The sequence below is a fragment of the Oncorhynchus kisutch genome, linkage group LG12 (genome assembly GCF_002021735.2).
Source record: "Oncorhynchus kisutch isolate 150728-3 linkage group LG12, Okis_V2, whole genome shotgun sequence".
Lineage (NCBI taxonomy): Eukaryota > Metazoa > Chordata > Actinopteri > Salmoniformes > Salmonidae > Oncorhynchus > Oncorhynchus kisutch.
In genome coordinates this window covers 2,283,476-2,294,946 of record NC_034185.2, presented here as the reverse complement: position 1 = coordinate 2,294,946, position 11,471 = coordinate 2,283,476, and positions in this window count along the sequence as shown.

Here is an 11,471-nt window from a genome sequence, read left to right as displayed (position 1 = left end):
ATCCACCTCTCCTCTTCTCTCTCACCCCATCTCCTCTTCTCTCTCCATCCACTCTCCTCTTCTCTCTCACTCCACCTCTCCTCTCTCTCTCACTCCCCCTCTCCTCTTCTCTCTCCATCCACCTCTCCTCTGCTCTCTCACTCCACCTCTCCTCTTCTCTCTCCATCCACCTCTCCTCTTCTCTCTCCCCCCCCTCTTCTCTCTCCATCCACCTCTCCTCTTCTCTCTCACTCCCCCTCTCCTCTTCTCTCTCACCCCCCCTCTTCTCTCTCCATCCACCTCTCCTCTTCTCTCTCACTCCACCTCTCCTCTTCTCTCTCCATCCACCTCTCCTCTTCTCTCTCACTCCCCCTCTCCTCTTCTCCATCCACCTCTCCTCTTCTCTCTCACTCCCCCCCTCTTCTCTCTTCACTCCCCCCTCTCATCTTCTCTCTCACTCCCCCCTTTCTCTCTCCTTCCACCTCTCCTCTTCCTCTCTCACTCCCCTATTCTCTCTCACTCCCCTCTTCCTTCGCTTCTTCACCCCCCCTCCTTCTCTCTCCATTGCCACCTCTCCTCTTCTCTCTCACTCCCCCCTCTTTCTCTCATAACATCTCCTCTCTCTCTCACTCCCCCTCTCCTCTCCTCTCTCACTTCCCCCTTCTCCTCTCTCTCTCATCCCCCTCTCCTCTTCTCTCTCATCCCCTCTCCTCTTTCTCTCACTTCCACCTCTCCTCTTCTCTCTCCATCCACCTCTCCTGCTCTCTCTCACTTCCCCCTCTCCTCTCTCTCTCCATCCCCCTCTCCTCTTCTCTCTCCATCCACCTCTCCTCTTCTCTCTCCACTCACCTCTTCTCTCTCCATCCAACCTCTCCTCTTCTCTCTCACTCCCCCCTCTTCTCTCTCATCCCACCTCTCCTCTTCTCTCTCACTCCACCTCTCCTCTTCTCTCTCCATCCACATCTCCTCTTCTCTCTCACTCCCCCCGACTTCTCTCTCCATCACCTCTCCTTCTCTCTCACTCCACCTCTCCTCTTCTCTCTCACTCCCCCTCTCCTCTTCTCTCTCACTCCCCCTCTCCTCTTCTCTCTCACTCCCCCTCTCCTCTCTCTCTCACTCCCCCCTCTCCTCTTCTCTCTCCACTCCACCTCTCCTCTTCTCTCCATCCACCTCTCCTCTTCTCTCTCACTCCCCCTCTCCTCTCTCTCTCACTCCCCCTCTCCTCTTCTCTTTCCATCCACCTCTCCTCTTCTCTCCTCACTCCACCTCTCCTCTTCTCTCTCCATCCACCTCCTCTTCTCTCTCACTCCCCCCTCTTCTCTCTCCATCCACCTCTCCTCTTCTCTCTCACTCACCTCTCCTCTTCCCCCTCCATCCACCTCTCCTCTTCTCTCTCACTCCCCCCTCTTCTCTCTCCATCCACCTCTCCTCTTCTCTCTCACTCCACCTCTCCTCTTCTTCTCCATCCACCTCTCCTCTCTCTCTCACTCCACCTCTCCTCTCTCTCTCACTCCCCCTCTCCTCTCTCTCACTCCCCCTCTCCTCTTCTCTCTCACTCCACCTCTCCTCTTCTCTCTCACTCCACCTCTCCTCTTCTCTCTCCATCCACCTCTCCTCTTCTCTCTCACTCACCTCTTCTCTCTCCATCCACCTCTCCTCTTCTCTCTCACTCCCCCTCTTCTCTCTCCATCCACCTCTCCTCTTCTCTCTCACCCCACCTCTCCTCTTCTCTCTCCATCCACCTCTCCTCTTCTCTCTCACTCCCCCCTCTTCTCTCTCCATCCACCTCTCCTCTCTCTCTCACTCCACCTCTCCTCTTCTCTCTCACTCCCCCTCTCCTCTCTCTCACTCCCCCTCTCCTCTTCTCTCTCCATCCACCTCTCCTCTTCTCTCTCACTCCACCTCTCCTCTTCTCTCTCCATCCACCTCTCCTCTTCTCTCTCACTCCCCCTCTCCTCTCTCTCTCACTCCCCCTCTCCTCTTCTCTCTCCATCCACCTCTCCTCTTCTCTCTCACTCCACCTCTCCTCTTCTCTCTCCATCCACCTCTCCTCTTCTCTCTCACTCCCCCCTCTTCTCTCTCCATCCACCTCTCCTCTTCTCTCTCACTCCACCTCTCCTCTTCTCTCTCCATCCACCTCTCCTCTTCTCTCTCACTCCCCCCTCTTCTCTCTCATCCACCTCTCCTCTTCTCTCTCACTCCACCTCTCCTCTTCTCTCTCCATCCATCTCTCCTCTCTCTCTCACTCCACCTCTCCTCTTCTCTCTCACTCCACCTCTCCTCTTCTACGTTGCATCTCTTTGTAGGAAAGTAACGCTGGCACCTTGTCCTCTCCCTCTTCTTACTTCTTCTTCTCTGAGCCAATCCTGGAAGCCTCACATCTTTATCTGCCAGCGAGACCCTCCTCTTCTTCCTCCTCCTCTTCCTCTCCTCCTCCTCCTCCTCCTCCTCCTCCTCCTCCTCTTCCTCTTCTTCCTCGTCTGTTCTCTCCTTTATCATAACTAGTTCTCTCTCTCTCTATCATAACTAGTTCTCTCTCTCTATCATAACTAGTTCTCTCTCTCTCTATCATAACTAGTTCTCTCTCTCTATCATAACTAGTTCTCTCTCTCTATCATAACTAGTTCTCTCTCTCTCTATCATAACTAGTTCTCTCTCTCTCTATCATAACTAGTTCTCTCTCTCTCTATCATAACTAGTTCTCTCTCTCTCTACCATAACTAGTTCTCTCTCTCCTTTATCATAACTAGTTCTCTCTCTCTATCATAACTAGTTCTCTCTCTCCTTTATCATAACTAGTTCTCTCTCTCTATCATAACTAGTTCTCTCTCTCTACCATAACTAGTTCTCTCTCTCTCTATCATAACTAGTTCTCTCTCTCTACCATAACTAGTTCTCTCTCTCTCTATCATAACTAGTTCTCTCTCTCTCTATCATAACTAGTTATCTCTCTCTATCATAACTAGTTCTCTCTCTCTCTATCATAACTAGTTCTCTCTCTCTCTATCATAACTAGTTCTCTCTCTCTACCATAACTAGTTCTCTCTCTCTCTATCATAACTAGTTATCTCTCTCTCTATCATTACTAGTTCTCTCTCTCTCTACCATAACTAGTTCTCTCTCTCTCTATCATTACTAGTTCTCTCTCTCTCTATCATAACTAGTTATCTCTCTCTCTACCATAACTAGTTCTCTGCTCTCTCTACCTGGCTGTTCTTATCTTCTCTACCATAACTAGTTCTCTCCTATTTCTCTGCTCTCTCTACCTGACTGTTCTTATCTTCTCTACCATAACTAGTTCTCTCCTATTTCTCTGCTCTCTCTACCTGACTGTTCTTATCTTCTCTACCATAACTAGTTCTCTCCTATTTCTCTGCTCTCTCTACCTGACTGTTCTTATCTTCTCTACCATAACTAGTTCTCTCCTATTTCTCTGCTCTCTCTACCTGACTGTTCTTATCTTCTCTACCATAACTAGTTCTCTCCTATTTCTCTGCTCTCTCTACCTGGCTGTTCTTATCTTCTCTACCATAACTAGTTCTCTCCTATTTCTCTGCTCTCTCTACCTGGCTGTTCTTATCTTCTCTACCATAACTAGTTCTCTCCTATTTCTCTGCTCTCTCTACCTGGCTGTTCTTATCTTCTCTACCTAGGGAGAGTGGTAGATACATGACCTATGTTAACTATAATCTCCTGTTCCTCTGAAATGATGTCAAAATCATGGTTTGAATTTATTTAGACTAGAATAGAAAGATGTGTTAGAAGAAATCTCTGAGAATGTGCTACTCTAGTATTTTGATGTTGTATACAACAATGGACATAATATGTACTAAATAATAATAATGTTGTTTTGTAAGATTAGGCTTTACACACCTGTATGGCTGTATGTATTACATGTACAGGGTCATTCATACTAATGCACTAGCGACTAGAAAGTCATCACAACGTGGCTAACTCATCCAGACCAATCCTAACTCATCCAGACCAATCCTAACTCATCCGGACCAATCCTAACTCATCCGGACCAATCCTAACTCATCCGGACCGATCCTGACTCATCCGGACCGATCCTAACTCATCCGGACCAATCCTAACTCATCCGGACCAATCCTAACTCATCCGGACCAATCCTGACTCATCCGGACCGATCCTAACTCATCCGGACCGATCCTAACTCATCCGGACCGATCCTAACTCATCCGGACCGATCCTAACTCATCCGGACCGACCCTAACTCATCCGGACCGACCCTAACTCATCCGGACCGACCCTACCTCATCCGGACCGACCCTAGCTCATCCGGACCGACCCTAGCTCATCCGGACCGACCCTAGCTCATCCGGACCGACCCTAGCTCATCCGGACCGACCCTAGCTCATCCGGACCGACCCTACCTCATCCGGACCGACCCCAGCTCATCCGGACCGACCCTAGCTCATCCGGACCGACCCTAGCTCATCCGGACCGACAATACAGGATAAACCTAGTCCTGGACTAAAAATAAAGTTCAATGGAGATTCTCTATTGAAAGCAGCTTTTAGTCCAGGACTAGGCTTAATCTTTGCCTGGGAAACTGGCCCATATAGAAACTAGGTTTAGGTTATATAATAACTATCTTCTGCTGTCACACTAATACACACACTGGTTCAATACTGTCACCAGCAACATGACACGGCTCTCTGTCTCTTTCTGTATGGTGTGTCGCGTTAGTTCCTCACTCACTCGTATGCAATCAGCTGGTGTTCTCGCCACGATCAAAGGTGCTTCACATTACTTTAGCCTAGTGTTAGCCTAGCATTTAACCTAGCATTGCATGTGCTATGCTACTTTAGCATCACATGTGCTATACTTTAACCTAGCTTTGCTAGTGCTATACTTTACCAGATTGTTAACATCACCTTGGCTTTGCTTTAGCTTACTTTAGCCTAGCTTTAGCATCACCAGTGCTATACTTAGGTATTGTGCTGACATGGGCAATACTTTAGCGTATAACTAGCATCACATATGCTATACTTTAGCCCAGAACTAGCATCACATGTTGTATGCTTTAGCCTTGTGTTAGCATCACCAGTGCTATACATCTAGTATATTGTGTAGAAGTGTTCAGACAATGTGCCTCACTCTGCTCTGTCAATTATGTACATAGCCTACAGTAACATGGAGCTAAGAATAAACTGGTTATCACTGGGTACTGGGTCTCCTTTTCTTATGGACGCACACACGCAGTCACACACGCAATCACACACACAGATGTATACCAACTGAACTGCCATCAACCGCAAGGCTCTCCAGAGGGTGGTGCGATCTGCCCGACGCATCACCAGGGGCACACTGCCTGCCCTCCAGGACACCTACAGCACCCGATGTCACAGGAAGGCCAAAAAGATCATCAAGGACATCAACCACCCGAGCCACTGCCTGTTCACCCCGCTATCATCCAGAAGGCGAGGTCAGTACAGGTGCATCAAAGCTGGGAACGAGAGACTGAACAACAGCTTCTATCTCAAGGCCATCAGACTGTTAAATAGCCATCACTAGCCAGCTACCACCAAGTTACTCAACTCTGGAACTTAGAGGCTGCTGTCCTGTAGACATAGATGTCACTTGAATACTGTTTTGTTACTGTAATGTAATTATACCAATGTGTTTTCATTAAATGAATTCCCTTCATCTATTTTATGAGAATTTGTAAGATTCTTGTTTGCATAAAATAGACGGAGACCAGTCTTATCAATAATAGGTAACAGAATTTATTCTCGGAGCACGCTGCCACGTTACCACGAGCAACAGTTTATATACAACAACATTACGTCATTTCATTGCTCCTAAAATGAATCTCCCCCTCCAGACCGAGACAAAGGGAACTTTAAAAGTTCATTCTGAGTTCATTCTGACCCCCTAACACTAGCACATACACAGGACACACAACACAACTGAGTTCATTCTGACCCACTAACACTAGCACATACACAGGACACACAACACAACTGAGTTCATTCTGACCCACTAACACTAGCACATACACAGGACACACAACACAACTGAGTTCATTCTGACCCACTAACACTAGCACATACACAGGACACACAACACAACTGAGTTCATTCTGACCCACTAACACTAGCACATACACAGGACACACAACACAACTGAGTTCATTCTGACCCACTAACACTAGCACATACACAGGACACACAACACAACTGAGTTCATTCTGACCCACTAACACTAGCACATACACAGGACACACAACACAACTGAGTTCATTCTGACCCCCTAACACTAGCACATACACAGGACACACAACACAACTGAGTTCATTCTGACCCCCTAACACTAGCACATACACAGGACACACAACACAACTGAGTTCATTCTGACCCCCTAACACTAGCACATACACAGGACACACAACACAACTGAGTTCATTCTGACCCCCTAACACTAGCACATACACAGGACACACAACACAACTGAGTTCATTCTGACCCCCCCAGCACATACACAGGACACACAACACAACTGAATTAACTTTTGACCCCCCAACATTATCAATCACCACTTAGCTAACAGAATCCCCTCCTCTCGACTGGGACAAAGTGAGGTTAATAGTTAATTCTAACTTACTAACACACTCACAGGTCACACAACATTAACTTTAATTAACTTTTGACCCCCCAACATTATCGATCACCACTTAGCTGACAGTTGTAATTAACAGAAAACCTAGGAATGCACTCACTTCCTTATCTAAAAACCCCAGAGTTCAGTTTCGTGGGTTCAACCATAGGTTAAATACCTTATCTGTTTCCTTAATCCACAACCCATTTGTTTCTTCCTAGTTGGAATGGTGCTCATTAACTTTAATTACTCCTTAATCCACAACCCATTTGTTTCTTCCTAGTTGGAATGGTGCTCATTAACTTTAATTACTCCTTAATCCACAACCCATTTGTTTCTTCCTAGTTGGAATGGTGCTCATTAACTTTAATTACTCCTTAATCCACAACCCATTTGTTTCTTCCTAGTTGGAATGGTGCTCATTAACTTTAATTACTCCTTAATCCACAACCCATTTGTTTCTTCCTAGTTGGAATGGTGCTCATTAACTTTAATTACTCCTTAATCCACAACCCATTTGTTTCTTCCTAGTTGGAATGGTGCTCATTAACTTTAATTACTCCTTAATCCACAACCCATTTGTTTCTTCCTAGTTGGAATGGTGCTCATTAACTTTAATTACTCCTTAATCCACAACCCATTTGTTTCTTCCTAGTTGGAACACAAGCATTTAGTTAGATACTACTGCACTGTTGGAGCTAGAAACACAAGCATTTAGTTAGATACTACTGCACTGTTGGAGCTAGGAACACAAGCATTTAGTTAGATATTACTACACTGTTGGAGCTAGAAACACAAGCATTTAGTTAGATATTACTGTGTTGTTGGAGCTAGAAACACAAGCATTTAGTTAGATATTACTGTGTTGTTGGAGCTAGAAACACAAGCATTTAGTTAGATATTACTGTGTTGTTGGAGCTAGAAACACAAGCATTTAGTTAGATACTACTGCACTGTTGGAGCTAGGAACACAAGCATTTAGTTAGATATTACTGTGTTGTTGGAGCTAGAAACACAAGCATTTAGTTAGATATTACTGTGTTGTTGGAGCTAGAAACACAAGCATTTAGTTAGATACTACTGCACTGTTGGAGCTAGAAACACAAGCATTTAGTTAGATACTACTGCACTGTTGGAGCTAGGAACACAAGCATTTAGTTAGATATTACTGTGTTGTTGGAGCTAGAAACACAAGCATTTAGTTAGATATTACTGTGTTGTTGGAGCTAGAAACACAAGCATTTAGTTAGATACTACTGCACTGTTGGAGCTAGAAACACAAGCATTTAGTTAGATATTACTGTGTTGTTGGAGCTAGAAACACAAGCATTTAGTTAGATATTACTACACTGTTGGAGCTAGAAACACAAGCATTTAGTTAGATATTACTGTGTTGTTGGAGCTAGAAACACAAGCATTTAGTTAGATATTACTGTGTTGTTGGAGCTAGAAACACAAGCATTTAGTTAGATATTACTGTGTTGTTGGAGCTAGAAACACAAGCATTTAGTTAGATATTACTGTGTTGTTGGAGCTAGAAACACAAGCATTTAGTTAGATACTACTGCACTGTTGGAGCTAGGAACACAAGCATTTAGTTAGATATTACTGTGTTGTTGGAGCTAGGAACACAAGCATTTAGTTAGATATTACTGTGTTGTTGGAGCTAGAAACACAAGCATTTAGTTAGATACTACTGCACTGTTGGAGCTAGGAACACAAGCATTTAGTTAGATATTACTGTGTTGTTGGAGCTAGGAACACAAGCATTTAGTTAGATATTACTGTGTTGTTGGAGCTAGAAACACAAGCATTTAGTTAGATATTACTGTGTTGTTGGAGCTATTCACAACACCTGCAATAACATCTGCTAAATATGTGTATTAGGTAGGCTAGTTGAGAACACCTTTATTTAACCAGGTAGGCTAGTTGAGAACACCTTTATTTAACCAGGTAGGCTAGTTGAGAACACCTTTATTTAACCAGGTAGGCAAGTTGAGAACAAGTTCTCATTTACAATTGCGACCTGGCCAAGACAAAGCAAAGCAGTTCGACACATACAACGACACAGAGTTACACATGGAGTAAAACAAACATACAGTCAATAATGTAGTATAAACAAGTCTATATACGATGTGAGCAAATGAGGTAAGATAAGGGAGGTAAAGGCAAAAAAAGGCCATGGTGGCAAAGTAAATACAATATAGCAAGTAAAACACTGGAATGGTAGTTTTGCAGTGGAAGAATGTGCAAAGTAGAAATAAAAATAATGGGGTGCAAAGGAGCAAAATAAATACAGTTGGGAAAGAGGTAGTTGTTTGAGCTAAATTATAGGTGGGCTATGTACAGGTGCAGTAATCTGTGACCTGGTCTGACAGCTGGTGCTTAAAGCTAGTGAGGGAGATAAGTGTTTCCAGTTTCAGAGATTTTTGTAGTTCGTTCCAGTCATTGGCAGCAGAGAACTGGAAGGAGAGGCGGCCAAAGAAAGAATTGGTTTTGGGGGTGACCAGAGAGATATACCTGCTGGAGCTCGTGGTACAGGTGGGTGATGCTATGGTGACCAGCGAGCTGAGATAAGGGGGGACTTTACCTAGCAGGGTCTTGTAGATGACATGGAGCCAGTGGGTTTGGCGACGAGTATGAAGCGAGGGCCAGCCAACGAGAGCGTACAGGTCGCAATGGTGGGTAGTATATGGGGCTTTGGTGACAAAACGGATTGCACTGTGATAGACTGCATCCAATTTGTTGCGAAATAGGAAGCCAATTCTAGATTTAACTTTGGATTGGAGATGTTTGATGTGAGAGTTTACAGTCTAACCAGACACCTAGGTATTTGTAGTTGTCCACGTATTCTAAGTCAGCCGTCCAGAGTAGTGATGTTGGACAGGGCAGGTGCAGGCAGCGATCGGTTGAAGAGCATGCATTTAGTTTTACTTTTAAGAGCAATTGGAGGCCACAGAAGGAGAGTTGTATGGCATTGAAGCTTGCCTGGAGGATTGTTAACAGTGTCCAAAGTAGTGCCAGAAGTATACAGAATGGTGTCGTCTGCGTAGAGGTGGATCAGAGACTCACCAGCAGCAAGAGCGACATCATTGATGTATACAGAGAAGAGAGTCGGTCCAAGAATTGAACCCTGTGGCACCCCCATAGAGACTGCCAGAGGTCCGGACAGCAGACCCTCCGATTTGACACACTGAATTCTATCAGAGAAGTAGTTGGTGAACCAGGCGAGGAAATCATCTGAGAAACCAAGGCTGTCAAGTCTGCCCATGAGGATGTGGTGATTGACAGAGTCGAAAGCCCTGGCCAGGTCAATGAATACGGCTGCACAGTAATGTTTCTTATCGATGGCGGTTAAGATATTGTTTAGGACCTTGAGCGTGGCTGAGGTGCACCCATGACCAGCTCTGAAACCAGATTGCTTAGCAGAGAAGGTATGGTGAGATTCGAAATGGTCTGTAATCTGTTTGTTGACTTGGCTTTCGAAGACCTTAGAAAGGCAGGGTAGGATAGATATAGGTCTGTAGCAGTTTGGGTCAAGAGTGTCCCCCCCCTTTGAAGAGGGGGATGACCGCAGTTGCTTTCCAATCTTTGGGAATCTCAGACGACACGAAAGAGGTTGAACAGGCTAGTAATAGGGGTGGCAACAATTTCGGCAGATCATTTTAGAAAGAAAGGGTCCAGATTGTCTAGCCCGGCTGATTTGTAGGGGTCCAGATTTTGCAGCTCTTTCAGAACATCAGCTGACTGGATTTAGGTGAAGGAGAAATGGGGAAGGCTTGGGCGAGTTGCTGTGGGGGGTGCAGTGCTGTTGACCGGGGTAGGGGTAGCCAGGTGGAAAGCATGGCCAGCCGTAGAAAAATATTTATTGAAATTCTCAATTATAGTGGATTTATCAGTGGTGACAGTGTGTCCTATCTTCAGTGCAGTGGGCAGCTGTGAGGAGGTGTTCTTATTCTCCATGGACTTTACAGTGTCCCAGAACTTTTTTGAGTTAGTACTACAGGATGCACATTTCTGCTTGAAAAAGCTAGCCTTGGTTTTTCTAACTGCCTGTGTATAATGGTTTCTAGCTTCCCTGAACAGCTGCATATCACGGGGGCTGTTCGATGCTAATGCAGAACGCCATAGGATGTTTTTGTGTTGGTTAAGGGCAGTCAGGTCTGGGGAGAACCAAGGGCTAAATCGCTTCCTGGTTTGTCACGCCCTGGTCTTAGTATTTTGTGTTTTCTTTCTTTAGTTGGCCAGGGTGTGACATGGGTTTATTTTGTGTTGTGTTTATGTATGTTTTTTTTTGTAGGTTTTGGGATTGTGGCTTAGTGTTTTTTTTTAGCATAGTCTATGGTTGCCTGAGGCGGTTCTCAATCAGAGTCAGGTGATTCTTGTTGTCTCTGATTGGGAACCATATTTAGGCAGCCATATTCTTTGAGTGTTTTGTGGGTGATTGTTCCTGTCTCTGTGTTTGCACCAGATAGGACTGTTTCGGTTTTCACATTTCATTATTTTGTAGTTTCTTCATGTATAGTTTTCCTTCATTAAAATAACATGAATCATCATCACGCCGCATTTTGGTCCGACTCTCCTTCGACGGATGAAAACCGTAACATGGTTCTACATTTCTTGAATGGGGCTTATTTAAGATGGTTAGGAAGGCATTTAAAAAAAAATGTGTATGTGATCAATAACATTGAGAAAGGTCCAGTCATCATGAACTATGCGCCAGGCTCCAGGTTTAACCTGCTACGTGTGGTCTAAGTTAAATAATGACTCAATAGGCTACATGTCCTAAATTACTGCACAACGTTATCTTAACATGATCCACTGATGCTAGCGACCCTCATCAACCATTTACAAGGACGTGAGAGAGGAAA